At 39.6% G+C, this 14488-nt stretch overlaps 1 protein-coding gene across 2 annotated transcripts in view; it reads right to left on the bottom strand.

The window, feature by feature from the left end:
• Positions 1–14488, bottom strand: part of LANCL3 (LanC like 3) — a 98830-nt gene that overhangs the window by 19414 nt on the left and 64928 nt on the right. The window lies entirely within an intron of this gene.

Below are 14488 nucleotides of genomic sequence, written 5' to 3'. Positions count from 1 at the left end.
GCAACCTCCAACTCCTGGGCTCAAGCGAGTCTCCTGCCTCAGCCTCCCAAGTAGCTGGGACTACAGGCACCCACCACAACGCCCGGCCATTTTTTGGCTGCAGCCATCATTGTTGTTTGGCGGGCCCACGCTGGGGATTCGAACCCGCCACCTTAGGTGTATGTGGCTGGTGCCTTAGCCGCTTGAGCCACAGGCGCCGAGCCGAGACTTTGTCTTAAAGGAAAGAAAAAGGGATAGGACAGAAATACAGAAAGACACACAGACAGACAGAAAGATGGACAGACAGAAAGATAGACAGAAAGACAAAAAGATACAAAGAAAGACAGACAAACAGAAAGAAGGACAGAAAGAAAGACAGAAACATGGACAAATAGAAAGACAGAACAACAGGCAGAGAGCAAGACAGAAAGACACATAGACAGAAGGACCGACAGAAAGATGGACTGAGAGGACAGAAAGACACACAGACAGAAAGAAAGAGTGACAGAAAGAGAGAGGGAAAAACAGAGACAGACAGAAATACAGAAAGACAGACAGACACACACACACACAGAAAAACAAAAAGATGGACAAAACAAAACGACAGACAGACAGACAGAAAGATAGAAAGACAGCAAGAAAGACAAAAAGACACACAGCCAGAAAGAGAGAAAGACAAAGACAGACAAACTGACAGAAAGACAGATGGAAGGAAGGAAAGAAAGAAAGGAGAGACACACACACAGAAAGACAGACAGAAAGATGGAAAGGCAGAGAGAAAGACAAAAAAAGATAGAAAGATAGAAAGACAAAGAGACAGAAAAACAGACAGACACATAAAGACAGAAAAACAGACAGGGAGATGGACAGATAGAAAGACTGACAGACAGAAAGATGGAAGGAAGGAAAGAGAGAAAGAAGGAAGGAGAAAGAGAGAAATAAAGAGATACAGACAGAAAGACAGACAAAGATGGAAAGGCAGACAGAAAGACAGAAATATGAAGAAAGATAGAAAGACAGACAGACAGAAAGACAGGCAGACAGAAAGAGAGACAGAAAAGCAGAAAGACAGAAAAACAGAAAGACAGACAGACAGACAGAAAGAAATACAGACAGAAAGTATAAAAGATGGGGGAAAAAAGTCCATAAGTATATCCCCAGATTCCTTTCCTATATGTAAATAAGCTTAGACAAGCATAATTTTTTTTTTTTTTTTTTTTTTGGCCACTGAATCTCCCTTTGCTGTCAAGTTTATCTATCCTCTTCAGAAAAATTGCTGTTTTGATGGAAAACACACAGCCTTATTGCTGTAGGCTGTTGTAAAGTGCAAAGACCACCTTATGGTTGTTATATCATTAATCTTTGTCAAAGAAACAAGAATTTGCCAATAAAAGAACAAATAGTGTTCCTAACTGATCATGCTTAACAAAGCTGTTGTGTAGTACAGGTCTGGCCCAGACAAGAGGGCTTTGATTGTGTCACATGCACTGCTGTGCTTGTAAGGCCATGATTCTATGACAAGATGCTGCATGACTGATTCACTCTTGCCATTTGTATTCCCTGAATGAAATCAAAGTCCAATAGTACCAAGACAAAATAACTTCTAACATCAAAGTGACCCTGAATAGAAAATGGCTAAATTGCAGAAACTTGCATTTTTTATTCAATTTATGCACATTTTTAGGACTGTAGAGATTAAAATGTTTTCAAGCCTTTAAAGCATCATGGAGTTAATTAGGATTCTGCACAGGTTTGCAATGTGCTCTGCATCCCACCCTTCCTCTGGCAGATTACATGCTTTCTGTGGCACATGCTCTCTTTGGCACACTCCCCCACATCACCAGGACTCTTGTTCTCATGTAGCACTTACCCCCCTGCTGTGTTAGGTCAGTATCTCTCTCTCTCTCTCTTTTTCTGTCCCTGTCTCTCTTTCTTTGTCTCTCTCACTAGACTACCAGTTCTTTGACAGAAAACACTGTTGGCACCTCATTATTTTGGTATCCTTGGTGCCTAACTCAGAATGTGAGGAGGACCCTTGATAACTAATGAGTGAATAAGGAAGTGCCAAATTAACTGATATGGAAAAGCAGAACCCTCCCTCCCTTCCCCTTTTCCTTGACTCCCCCTCTCCCCTCTCCCCTTCTTTCCATGATTATTGAAGCCTGTTCTAGATGCTGGATGACAATGAACGAGACAGACAAGACCTCTTATCCATGAAGCTAACCTTCCCAAAAGGCAGGCCTGCACAGGAAAAGTACTGGTCATATTAACATCATAACAACAACAACAACAGTAATAATTTACTTAAAAGTTTAGCCTGGTTGAGTGAATCTGGGATGAAGAAAAAGTCCATTGGATTCTATTCTCTCTCACCTAAAACTCACACCTAATTTTTCTAGCTGATATCTGGCATTAGACCCACTGATTCCTTTTGAAATAAGGTTCAAATGATTCATGTCATAACTTGTTTCTCTGATTCACCCAACATTAGAAGAGTGAAATGTAATCCAGGTTTTGGTTACTTCTAGCATTTAATTTGGAAAAATAATTAACTAAAGAGGGAACTATTCATTAATTAAGTCTGCCAATTAGCATTTATTAAGCTGCTATTCCAGTAAGTCCCCAAACTAGGTATTTCGAGAAAATTCTAGAATGCATGGGACAGATTTTTTTTCTCCTACAGAGAACTTACTATCCAGTGCTGGAGATGAAATACAGACAAAAATCTACAATAGAGCAATTAAAGTTTATGAACCTAGAGATGGAGAAAAAAACCAGTAGTAGAGTATGTAACAAAGACAATGAAGTACTGCTCAACTTTACTAAAACTTTACTTTCTCTCCTTGGTTTTTATTTGCTTGCTCAAAAACAATTATGTAATGGCTTTCAACTTAAATTTCCTTTTTATTATCTATCTTTGTCTCTTGAGTTTACTACTCCTTTCTGCCTACCGTTTCTGATGACCTCAACCTTCCTGTACATCCCTCACTGTCCTGCCATATCATCCCCAAGTTGTTCTTATAGCTTAATAACAATTTCTCCTAAATGATTTCCTACTCCGTACCCATTCAGATTGCTACTATAATTTTCATTTGCTATTGAAAACATGTACTCTCTGTGCCTTTATTAGTTGGGACCAACTGATCTTACATTTAGTCTTTATTTAAAATCTTGCATCATTCCCTTCAAATCATCCCCTCCACCCTGGCTGTCTCTCAAAACAAACCTGCTAAGAGCCTTGAAGGACATGCACTCACTAGGACTCTACCCTGATTCCATCCTATTTCTTCTGGAAATACATCTTGCTCTTCAACTCTACTTAGGTCCTGTCTGAATGATACTGCTTTTGAATCTATATGACAGGCAGTGTTTGAGGTAGGGAACAGTCACTGAATTTTCAGGGATGCACACTTGAATTACTGAAATTCATCCTATTTGACTTTTGAGCCTATAACTAAAAATTGCCTTATTCTTTCTTCTGAAGAACATTTATTCATACATTTGTGTGTGTGTGTATGTTTGCCTGCTTATTTTTAACCCAGAAAAAAAGTCTATTTATGCTATGTGTGGTGCCCTCCCCTTTACTTTCCATCCCTAATCCACAGCTCAGAATAGAAAATAAGTTTATAAAATATTATTTTAAAACCTCCCCTGGTCATGTACCATGTCTGGGTGGTTTCCTCTTATCTCTCAGAAACACTATGAAAAACAAAGAGAAACCAGCACTTGTTTGGCTGGATAGAGACCAGTTATGCATGCAGTTCTTTATCTCTGGGAACAGACAAGACCTACCCTTGAGTTTATTGATCAGCAAATAAAAACTGAAAATAGTGCTTATTAAAAGTCTGTGTGGGGGGAACCATTAAGGAAGAGTAATTTCTCTCCTGAACAAACAGTGCTGAAAGAGGAAAGGAGGTGAGACTCCGCAGTAGGGGCTCCAGGTTGGTCTCTCATTTGTCCAGTTTCTCACACATCCCTCTATTCCCCACTCCCACTCTCAGCACACAAAGGCATAGGCATGAGCACACACACTACCTCCAAGAAAATGGCCTCTGGGCCTTGGTGCCTGTAGCTCAGCAGCGAGGGTGCTGACTACATACACCAAGGCTGGCAGGTTCAAACCCGGCCTGGGCCTGCCAAACAACAATGACAACTACAATAAAAAAAATAACTGGGCATTGTACCGGGCACCTATAGTCCCAGGTAATTGGGAGGCTGAGGCAAAAAAATCACTTAAGCCCAAGAGTTTGAGGTTGCTGTGAGCTGTGATGCCATGGCAATCTACTGAGGGTGACAGAGTGACACTCTGTCTCAAAAAAAGAAAGAAAGAAAAAAGAAAGAAAGAAAGAAAGAAAGAAAGAAGGAAAGAAGGAAAGAAGGAAAGAAGGAAAGAAAAGAAAGAAAAGAAAGGAAGGAAAGGAAGGAAAGGAAGGAAGGGAAGGAAGGGAAGGAAGGGAAGGAAGGGAAGGAAGGGAAGGAAGGGAAGGAAGGAAAGGAAGGGAAGAAAGAAAATGGCCCCTGGGCTTCTGAAACACTCTGAAGTCCTGGGAATGAGTAAGCAGAACTTCCAGTGGGGGGAACAAAATAATTAGGGATGGCAGAGAGGGACTATCTGTCCATCATGACTTACCCAAACTAACCCAAGTCCCCTCTCCTATATTCATAGCACCTAAAGCCTAAGCATGTATTGATATTTTGAATGGATTAGATGCTTCTTTTTTTTTTTTTTACATTGAATTAAAATAAAAACATCTCAAAAATACAAAGCAAATCTGTGGCAGCTTATACTTTCGTTAGTTTAAATGATTCCCTTCACTGACCCTGTGAAATATTCATGTTGGGCTAGCCTCTGAGTATGAAGAGACAAGAGATCAAGAAAGCACCTGCTATGTTTCTTGGCCTTGCCTGAATGCCACCTCTATGCAGAGAAAATTCAACCTTCATTAAGAAATCAGGAAAATGGACCAAGCCATAGAAGCTTGTCTTACCACAGACTCTTCCCAAAGGCAAAAGAAGGAGTCCCTCTGCCCACAGACCCTCTGAAGTGGCAGTCATTGCTAGTTATATTTCTTTTTCTAAGCATCAGCGACCTCCTTCCCCTCCTCCACAGCATTGATTGAATCCATGGATAATGGCAGCCAAGTCCTGGAAGTGTCAGTGCACCAAGGAATATTATCAAATTGCACTTCTCAAGAATTTGAACTTCATGTCCAACCCCCCCCCCAAAAAAATGAAATTGTCATCAGTCAGGGATGATGAAGGCAGGTCAGGAGGTAGAACTGGGGGTTGTAATGGGCCCATGTGCAAGTTAAGGTTAACTGGGAGTAAGCAGAAGCTGTGAAAGAGAAAGATGGAATAAACCATCTAAAGTGAGAGTGAAAGGAGGCTGGAGCACATAGGCAATGATTCCAAAAAAAAGAAAGTTAGAGAAGGTAGCTGGCCAGCTTCCTAATGATTGACACTACTCCTATTAGGGCTTCCTGCCAAATTTCCATACAATAAATACCCACCCCCCTTCTTCCCGACTCTTTACTTGAGTAATTTGAGAACCGCTCAGCTCTTGCAAAAAAAAAAAAAAAAAAAGGCCTAACTACAATAGACACAAATATAAAGTCAACCCCTTCATTTGTTACTCTTCTAACCTTCACATAAAACACATCAGATTTGCTACCCAAATTTGCTATCCTTTCAGCCAAAATACCAAAGATGACTGACTAAATCTAAGGTGCATAATAGGGACCCCACTCTTTCTGATCTCAAGCTTGTGTCAAAAGCCCATTTGAGACATCTGATATGTGAAAGTTGTCTCTCCTCAAAGTGTTGTCCTTGGAGCAGCAGGAAGGGCATAGCCTAGCAGCCTGGTAGAAATGCAGATTCTCAGGCACCGGCCTAGACCTACTGGATCAGAAACTTAATTTTAACAAGTTGACCATATAGTGTACCTATACCCATTAATCTTTGAGAAGCACTGGCTTAAGAAACATTCCCATAAATTCTTCAAATTTCCCAATATAAGATTAGGTCCAGGCAACACTTTATATCTGGATTATGTAAATCTAGCTTTCCACAGATTTTTTTTTCCAAATGTGACTTTATTATGAGCTTGGTTTTCTATGTGAAAGAAAGGCTGATGGGGCGGTGTCTGTGGCTCAAGGAGTAGGGCGCCAGCCCCATATTTCGGGGGTAGTGGGTTTAAACCCAGTCCCGGCCAAAAAAAAAGAAAAGAAAAGAAAAAAGAAAAAGAAAGGCTGATAGAAGAAACAGACAAGTTTTTTGCAAAACTGCTATTGAAGATATTGTTGCTCAGACATTGTTCTAACACCTCTATATAAGCATATAAAGGCCCAAGTGACAAGTGTCTCTCAGCCCAACTAATGAATTGATAACTTTTGTTTTATTATACAGAGAAAAGTGAGAGAGTTTTGTCTTGGCCTTGTTGTCTCAGAGGCAGAGTTAATTTCTGTGCTTAGTGCAGTAACTTTCTCTAGCCTGGGATTTTGCTATAACATTTTTCTTCCTAAACTTTCATCATTGGTTAAATGGTTCATGGTTTCATTGTATTCATACAATTTTGTTGTAAATCACTCCAATGCTTTTCTGGAAGTAAATAGAACATAAATAAATATTTTTACAATATTGGGAATAGATGTCTAGAGGTGACATTCAGTGAATATGAATTACTGGTGTTGAAATACCATTCTCAAGCTGACTGACGGCCAATCCTCACAGAGTTTGAAATGACTGTCAGGAGATTCTAGGCTTCTCACCCCAGGTTTTGCTCAACTATCCCTGACATTATCACGTAATAGTCTAAAATGCTCTGAGTGCCCATCCGCATAGAATGCAGTCACATGTGTGTTTGGCTAACACCATTCCAAATACATAAGTAACAGAGTAAGAATCTGGAATTAGTATTTTCCTCCAGCAATCTATTTCACTCTAATCCTTCATCAGACCTTTTGGAAGCAGCGCCGGCTTCTCCCCTGAGAAAGATACAAGCCATCCAATTACCAATATACATCAAAATGTTTTTCGATTCCTATGAACAATAGCTTTGAGGCAGAAGGCTTTTCAGTTGTGAGAGCCTGGGTATTTTTAGTACTTAAAGTTGATACCATAAAACGATAGACTTGAGGGAGATATGTAGAATCAGAATGGAGATACGAACTCTACAAAGTGAGAAGAGTTGACATGGTAAGGAAACCAGGAAAATAGAAAGCCAGTGTGGAGTTCCAGTTCTCCTTCCTATACCCCCTTGTGCCAAGCTGTAGGAGAGATACATCTATTCCTCCAGATAGGTTTTAGGGTCTATGGGTCATTAGAGTATATGTCTCTGCTCCAGCCTGGAATTTGAGAAACTGGCAGCCTCAAAGGTGTGTCTCTTGTTTTAGGATCTGAGGCCCATAAAAGACCACATTCTACATGAGAAAACACAAGACAATCCTGAGTTGCCTGTGGGCACCCAGGGAGAATTAAAAAATTCCCATCCCAAAAAGTAAACTTATTTTCAAAAATCCCCAATCCAAATTATTTCAAATTTAACAGTTCTGAAAATTGTTTGTACAATGTTAATGTTCGATATCTCTTTGGGGTTATGGTTCACTTATAACCCACCAGGTTACAGGAAAGAGCTAAGCCTTTTAGGAAATCTCTGGAGTAGGTCGACGTTTATTTAAAGTGTTGAGAAGACAGAACATGGAGGAGCTTTCTTAAAATAAAACATCATGAGCAGATAAGGTGTTGAGGAAGCTTCAAGAGACAAAATAGGGCTAAGGGAAAATTTTAAGGCAGGAAACCGATCCTGACAAATGGAATAATTTCTGTTATGTGCAAAGCCTGTGCTAGGACTCTGGGGAAACAAGCAATATTAAAAATTAGACTAAATAGGGCAGTGCATGTGGCTCAAAGGTGTAGGGTGCCAGCCTTATATGAGTTCAAACCCAGCCCTGGCCAAAAACTGCCAAAAAAAAATAATTAGAATAAATAAATGTGAGCCATCTAAATAATGAAATTGTCAGCATTTTTTAGAATCCTAAAATTAGTGATCTATAGGAATAAGGTGTAGGGTATAGATATTGGGGGCTTCATAAAGGAAGAGAAATATGAACTGAGCTTTGAGAGACAAATAGGAAGTTGATAAATTAAGGCAGGAGGAAAAGAGAACATTTTAACCTGTGGGATGATGGGAAAGGCCCTGTGTATTGTAGCGAGGTTTCTCAAAACTCAATGTGCACACCAATAACTTGGGGCTCCTGATCAAGTAGAAGATTCTATTCAGTAGGTTAAGGGTGGGGCCAGGAATCTACTTTTATAACAAAGTCCCAGGTACTCCTGAGGCTGATGCTACTGGCTCATAACCCACACTTGAAGCAGCAAAGGATCAGAGAGGCTGATTGCAGCAGCCTTTCTGGAAAAGGTGATAAATGAGACTGAAAAACTATAGAAATTTTCCAACAGCACTGAAACAAGCAATAGTGAGCACCAGGCCAGAACTTTGTACACTATGATTTGAATGATTGCATTATTAGAAAAGGGAAGCAACAACAATGGGAAATTCTGTTCCAACATTCTGTATGAAGGAGAAACGTGTCCAACTTTGCAAGCCCTGGTGAGGAGCGCTCTTAGCCAATGTTGCCAGGTTTGTGATTTTCTTAATTACCTTCCTAATGGGCATCTGTGCTGGTGCAAAATGACCCATCCCTCCCATCTGGTTTCTTTGATGCTCCCTGACCATTACTACCTATGCTGGGCTACAAAGGATGGGAATCAGGTTGCTCTAGTTGATGATTATCTCCCACTCCTTAAAAGGATTCAGCAGGGAATTTCAGTTATGACTATTCATTCCCAGATACCATTTCACAATCATTTCTTTTCCCTTCTCATATTAAGAAACACAAACCGAGAAAACTCTGGAAATCAAAAAAAGGAAAACAGGTTTGACTCCATTCTTACAGACTGACTGCTGGCTTTAAAGATTTATCAGAAGTACCTGGTAACACAGTCTGCACCAAGTGTCAGTAGGTGATTTTATTGTCTTTCCTCCAAGACAGCGAATGACTCAGAGCACAAGCTTCTTTATCTACAAAAAGGGGATCACAGTACTTGTCCCATCTATCTCCTCAAGTGATAGGACTATCATGAAAAAATAGTTCCCAGAATTTGGCTGTACACTGCAGTCACTAGGGAGCTTTTAAAAATCCCAATGCCCTGACAACACCCCAAACCAATTACATTAGACTCTCTGGGCATATGACCCGGGTATCAAGATCTTAAAACCCCTCAGGTGATTACAAAGGGTGGTCAAAGTTGAGAACTACTGCCACAAAATAATGAATGAATGCAAAAAAACGTTTTTATAAACAAAGTAGTAATAATATAATAATGATTATGAAGAAGAGGAGGGAAGGGAAGAGCAGTGAAAGAGCTAAAAGAGCTCCCAGTTATAGAGAAAGGCCTTTTGTCTGAGTCATAGATGACTAGAAGGGAGAAACCAAACATTGCACATACATGGATCAGGCCAGAGGATCAGGCCAGAGGTCCACTGAATCAGTGTTCTCAACACAGCTATCAATACACATTTGTGGGAAGGTAATGGGGAAATCACGGAACACAGTGAATAGTGCACTGGACTACCACTCACATCTGGACTTGAAATCCAACTTTGGCACTAGAGTCATGGTTTAGTCATCAGAACTCCATTTCCTTATCTGTATATTAAAAGGGATAGGCTAGAATCTGTCCTCTAAGTCAATGCTTCTTAAATTTTAGTGTGCCTAAACATCAGCTATTGGGCTTGCTAAAACACAGCCTCTCTGGGCCTTGCTTTCATGGATTCTGAGTCAGTAGCCGTGAAGTGGGGCCTGAAATCTTACATTTCTAACAGGCTCTCAGGTGATGGTGTTATACTGGTCAGGCCTTTCCCATTGAGTAGCACCTCAAGTATGGCCCTTCATGACTGCCAAAGAATGGAAGATACATTGTTACCTTTGCTATTCAAGTATTGATCTGGTTTCTAGATAAGTCCCTGTCATTATGTAACCTTAGACAAATCACTTAACATCACTAGAAATCAATTCTTCATCTGAAAACACAAGGAGTTAGGCTGAGATGCTCTTTGATGTGTCTTTCAGCTACAGAATTTTGTTATTCTGTGGGTCAGTACTTTATAACAGATACTTACAAATCCATAAGCTGTTTACATATTTGGTCTATAATTCTGGAATGTGATAGGTATGTTTTAATGCAAAAAGTCCTTTGTAATGAACATGTTCAAGTTGTCCTATTTTAGGCATTTTATTTCATTAAGATGCATATTTTCTTATGTACTTTCTTCCTAGAAAAAAGCTTAAAGGACTAAAATTTGTAGCCTCTTAGCATCAGTTACTTGAATATCTGGAGTTCTCATCTCCTGATGTCCCCAAAGAAAATGACTACATTATTAAGGCCAACTGTATAGTTGACAATTTTATATCACACCCTCCTCCAAGCCACTGTTGAATGAGTATATAATTGCAGTATTCTCAAACCATAGTCCAAATTTATCAAGTACCTGGTGGATGCAAGATACTGTGCTAGAAAGTATAGAAATATAGATGAGTAGATGTTTATTGTCAAATATTCAAAAAATACCTTTCCTATTTTGAAAGGCCAATTTTGATTACATATGTGTGGTTTACACTATCAGTTAGCTACTGGATTATCCATTCTCCCCATAATCCTTGTTAACCAAATGTCAGTTTTATTCAGGTGGCAACTGTGTCTAGCCCTAAGTGACAAATAGTGATTAACCTCAGCCAAATATGTCAATCCCATTGTCCCTTGCAAAATAGTCTGCTTTCCTTGTAGCTAGGATTGGAGGAAGTCTGCGGGAGCCTTTTTAAAGAAATTTTGTTTTATAATAAATGGAAATAAAATTAACAGACTTAGCTGTTACTGCTCTTGCCTTTTTTTTCTTCCTTGCATGTGTATGTGAGACCTGAAGTAGTAGCAGCTATTTTGCATCCTGAGGCAAGGAACAGGTGGATGAAGGGCCAAAATTCAAAGAACGATGGAAGACAAAGAAAAACCCTGGGGTTTGTGTACATGTTGAGCATTTGTACCACAACCAGGACCACCTACCTCTTGGATCTTGTTATAAGATAAAATCTAATCCCTTTTCTTATAGTCATTGTTGGGTTCCTCACAGCCAAACTCACATCAACTGAACAACCATTAAGTGCCAACCTAACAATATCGCTAGACTTCCTTTCCCCTGTAAAGCATTATTTTTTTCCCCACATGCCCCTCTGTTTCCACAGAAACCTCTAGTTCTGGAGCATTTAAAGTGGAGATGACTTCCTGAGTGGGCAAATCCAAATGCAGTTTCCAGTTCCTGCTGCACTCACAAAGGATTGATTTTTCTCAAGGATTGATTTTTCTCGTTAAGTGCTATCCTAGAGCCCAGAGGCAAAGAATGGAAGACACATTGTTACCTTTGCTGCCGTTTCCCTAGGTGACCTCCCTATTCCTTCCACTTACGCTGCTCTAGGTCAAGGACAATGGACATTCTGTACCCTGCCATCATGACAGTATATTCTCAAATTCTCAAAGTCATTTTGGAAAAGCTAAGAAAAAGAAGCCTGTGGGAGCCTTAGCAACAAGTGCTGTAGCAACTGTCTTCTTTTCCAGGAACTGCTATCTCCGCAACTCAAGTGACTATATTATGTGCTACCTACTCTGTTGCCTTAGAGAGCTATTCAGGAAAATAGTCCTAGTGGAACATTACCAGAACAATTTGCAACATTTTAAGGCTTAATAGTTCTTTCACCTAGATACTTTCAACAGAACAAGCTGAATGTGTTTCTTTGGCTATGCTCTTTGACGTGTGCCTGTAGAATTGATGAGTGCCCTGAAGGTCATAATTGAGGGAAGGAAGGCAGAAAGTCTTGAAAATTGCTTAGATTTTTTTTTCAGTACCTTAAAATACATTTTAATAAATGTATTCCTCAGGGCTAGGGGAAGCAGCATGATGTAGTGCTGATTTGGCCATGAACAGCACCTTCTCTGTGTGGGAAATGAAATCTAAAGCTACAGGGGACAGGGGGTGGGGGAGGTTGAGTAACCACCGCTGAGAAATTCAGAAGTTCTGGCTTCATCATCATAAGTGATTTAACCTTTCTGGCTTTACTGTTTTCACCTGCAAAATGAGGTGGCAGACCTAGTAACTTCCCAGGTCCTTTCTGGCTCATGCTTTATACAAGATATATATGTACATTGTGTGTGTGTGTGCGCGCACACACGCACGTATACTTTTTCCCCATTCCTCTCCTCTTATTAATTCAAGTACTATTCAAGTATTATAGGGAATGCATCCTCTGTGTGATCATATCCAAAGCAGTTTTGTTGTGTTAACATTATGTTTTCTGGTACTTTAAATGGAAAGTGATTCTGGTTTCCCTTTTACTGAATTAAGAAACAATTTTAAACAGGGATCTTTAAGACAGCTAGATTATAAAATTCAGATAGAATCACTGTCTGTATAAAAGGTACATTGAAAAAGGAAATGTGAGGTAACCTGAACATGAAGGTGTGATAAAGGAGGCTGCCATCACCATCCCCTGACTCATATCGTATTCCATATTTTATTTCCTCAAATAGGTCTTATTTGGCCACTCTCTATATTTTAATGGGGCATTTTTATTTTAAAAAATTAATATTAAGTGAATTGCATGCCTTATTTCATATTGCCTGGGGAAAGTTCAACAGGAGATGAAACTCATTCAAAATCTCCCAATGTTCATTTAACTCAGGGCAATTACTAAAATTGTAAGATGCAATATAGGAAAGAAATGGCCAGCTGCTATAGTACATAATTACTTTGAAAGTTTGAAAAAAACAAAGGACCCACTTTTGACCAAGATTTCAGGGGAAGACACCATTAGGACCACACACTCATATTTTTTAAAATGCTCCACTTGTGAAGCTTGGACACATACACTGCTTGACGGGGCTTTGCATTGCAAATCTAGCACTATTTAGTATTGCAAATAGCTCAGGTGTTTGGAACAAGGAACTAAGCTTAATCTTATGTGGTTCATGTAGCTTGGCTGGATTTATTCCTGGTCCCAAACTAGGCTTTTAATTATAAGCTTAATGCCAGGTATCCTCCCTATAAATTTGCCTCATTAGTTGTAACACAAAAATTCTACTTACCATTTACCATTTTTTTAAATAAAGAAAAGCATATTTTCCCAAGATACCGAGAGAGTAGCCTCATGCTTAATATATAAAGGGAATGGGTACATTAAATATGTATTTAATTATAAAGAGGTACATACAAAATAAATCCTCCCAATTACAATATGAAGGGTTAACTAAAGACAAATTAATCTAGGCAAATGCATGTGATTAATATATACATATGTCTATGAAGATATATAACTATATAATCTGGATGTCTATTATAATGCATTAGTATCTAAGAGAAATAAATGCCTAGATCCACTTGTATAAAAATGTCCATTGTAGCTTTATTTATAAGAGTTCAACCTAGGCTCGGCACCCATAGCACAGTGGTTACAGGGCCAGCCACATACACTGAGGCTGGCAGGTTCGAACCCAGATCAGGCCACCTTAAACAACAATGACAACTGCAGCAACAACAAAAAATAGCCGGGTGTTGTGGTGGGCGCCTGCAGTCCCAGCTACTTGGGAGGCTGAGGCAAGAGAATCATTTTACCTAAGAGTTTGAGGTTGCTGTGAGCTGTGGCACCACCAAACTCTACCAGGGGTGACTTAGTAAGACCCTGTTTCCAAAAAAAAAAAAAAAAGAGTTCAACCTAGAAACATCCTAAAAATCCATCAACAGGAGAATGGATGAATAAATTATGGCATATTCATACAATGGACTGCTACTTAGCAATAACAAGAGAACAAATTACTGATACATGCAACAACACGGATGGATCTCATGAACATGTTAAATGAAAGAAGCCTGAAAGAAAAGAGTCCTTGCTTTATGTATATGCTATGTATATATGAAGTTCAAAGACAAGCAAAATCTAACTACGGTGATAAAGGTAAGAGGAATGATTACCTCCCTGTGTCTTTTTGTATAGAAAGGGAGGGCAAGTGACACTATGATAAAAGGAATTTTCCATATATATATATATATATATTTTTTTTTAAGACAGAGCCTCAAGCTATCCCCCTGGGTAGAGTGCTGTGGCATCATAGCTCACAGCAACATCCAACTCCTGGGCTCAAGCAAGTCTCCTGCCTCTGCCTCCCAAGTAGCTGGGACCACAGGTGCCCGCCACAATGCCCGGCTATTTTTTGGTTGCAGCTATCATTGTTGTTTGGTGAGCCTGAGCTGGATTCGAACCCGCCACCTTAGGTGTATGTGGCTGGCGCCTTAGCCACCTGAGCCACAGGCACCGAGCCAGAACTTTCCATATTGATGGAAATGTTCTGTATCTTCATCTAGGTAGTGAATATACAAATTACATTGAGTTAAATCATTGAGTTACAA

Source organism: Otolemur garnettii, unplaced genomic scaffold (genome assembly GCF_000181295.1).
Source record: "Otolemur garnettii isolate 467f Iridium unplaced genomic scaffold, OtoGar3 scaffold00158, whole genome shotgun sequence".
NCBI lineage: Eukaryota > Metazoa > Chordata > Mammalia > Primates > Galagidae > Otolemur > Otolemur garnettii.
This window is presented reverse-complemented; position numbering and strand designations above follow the sequence as displayed.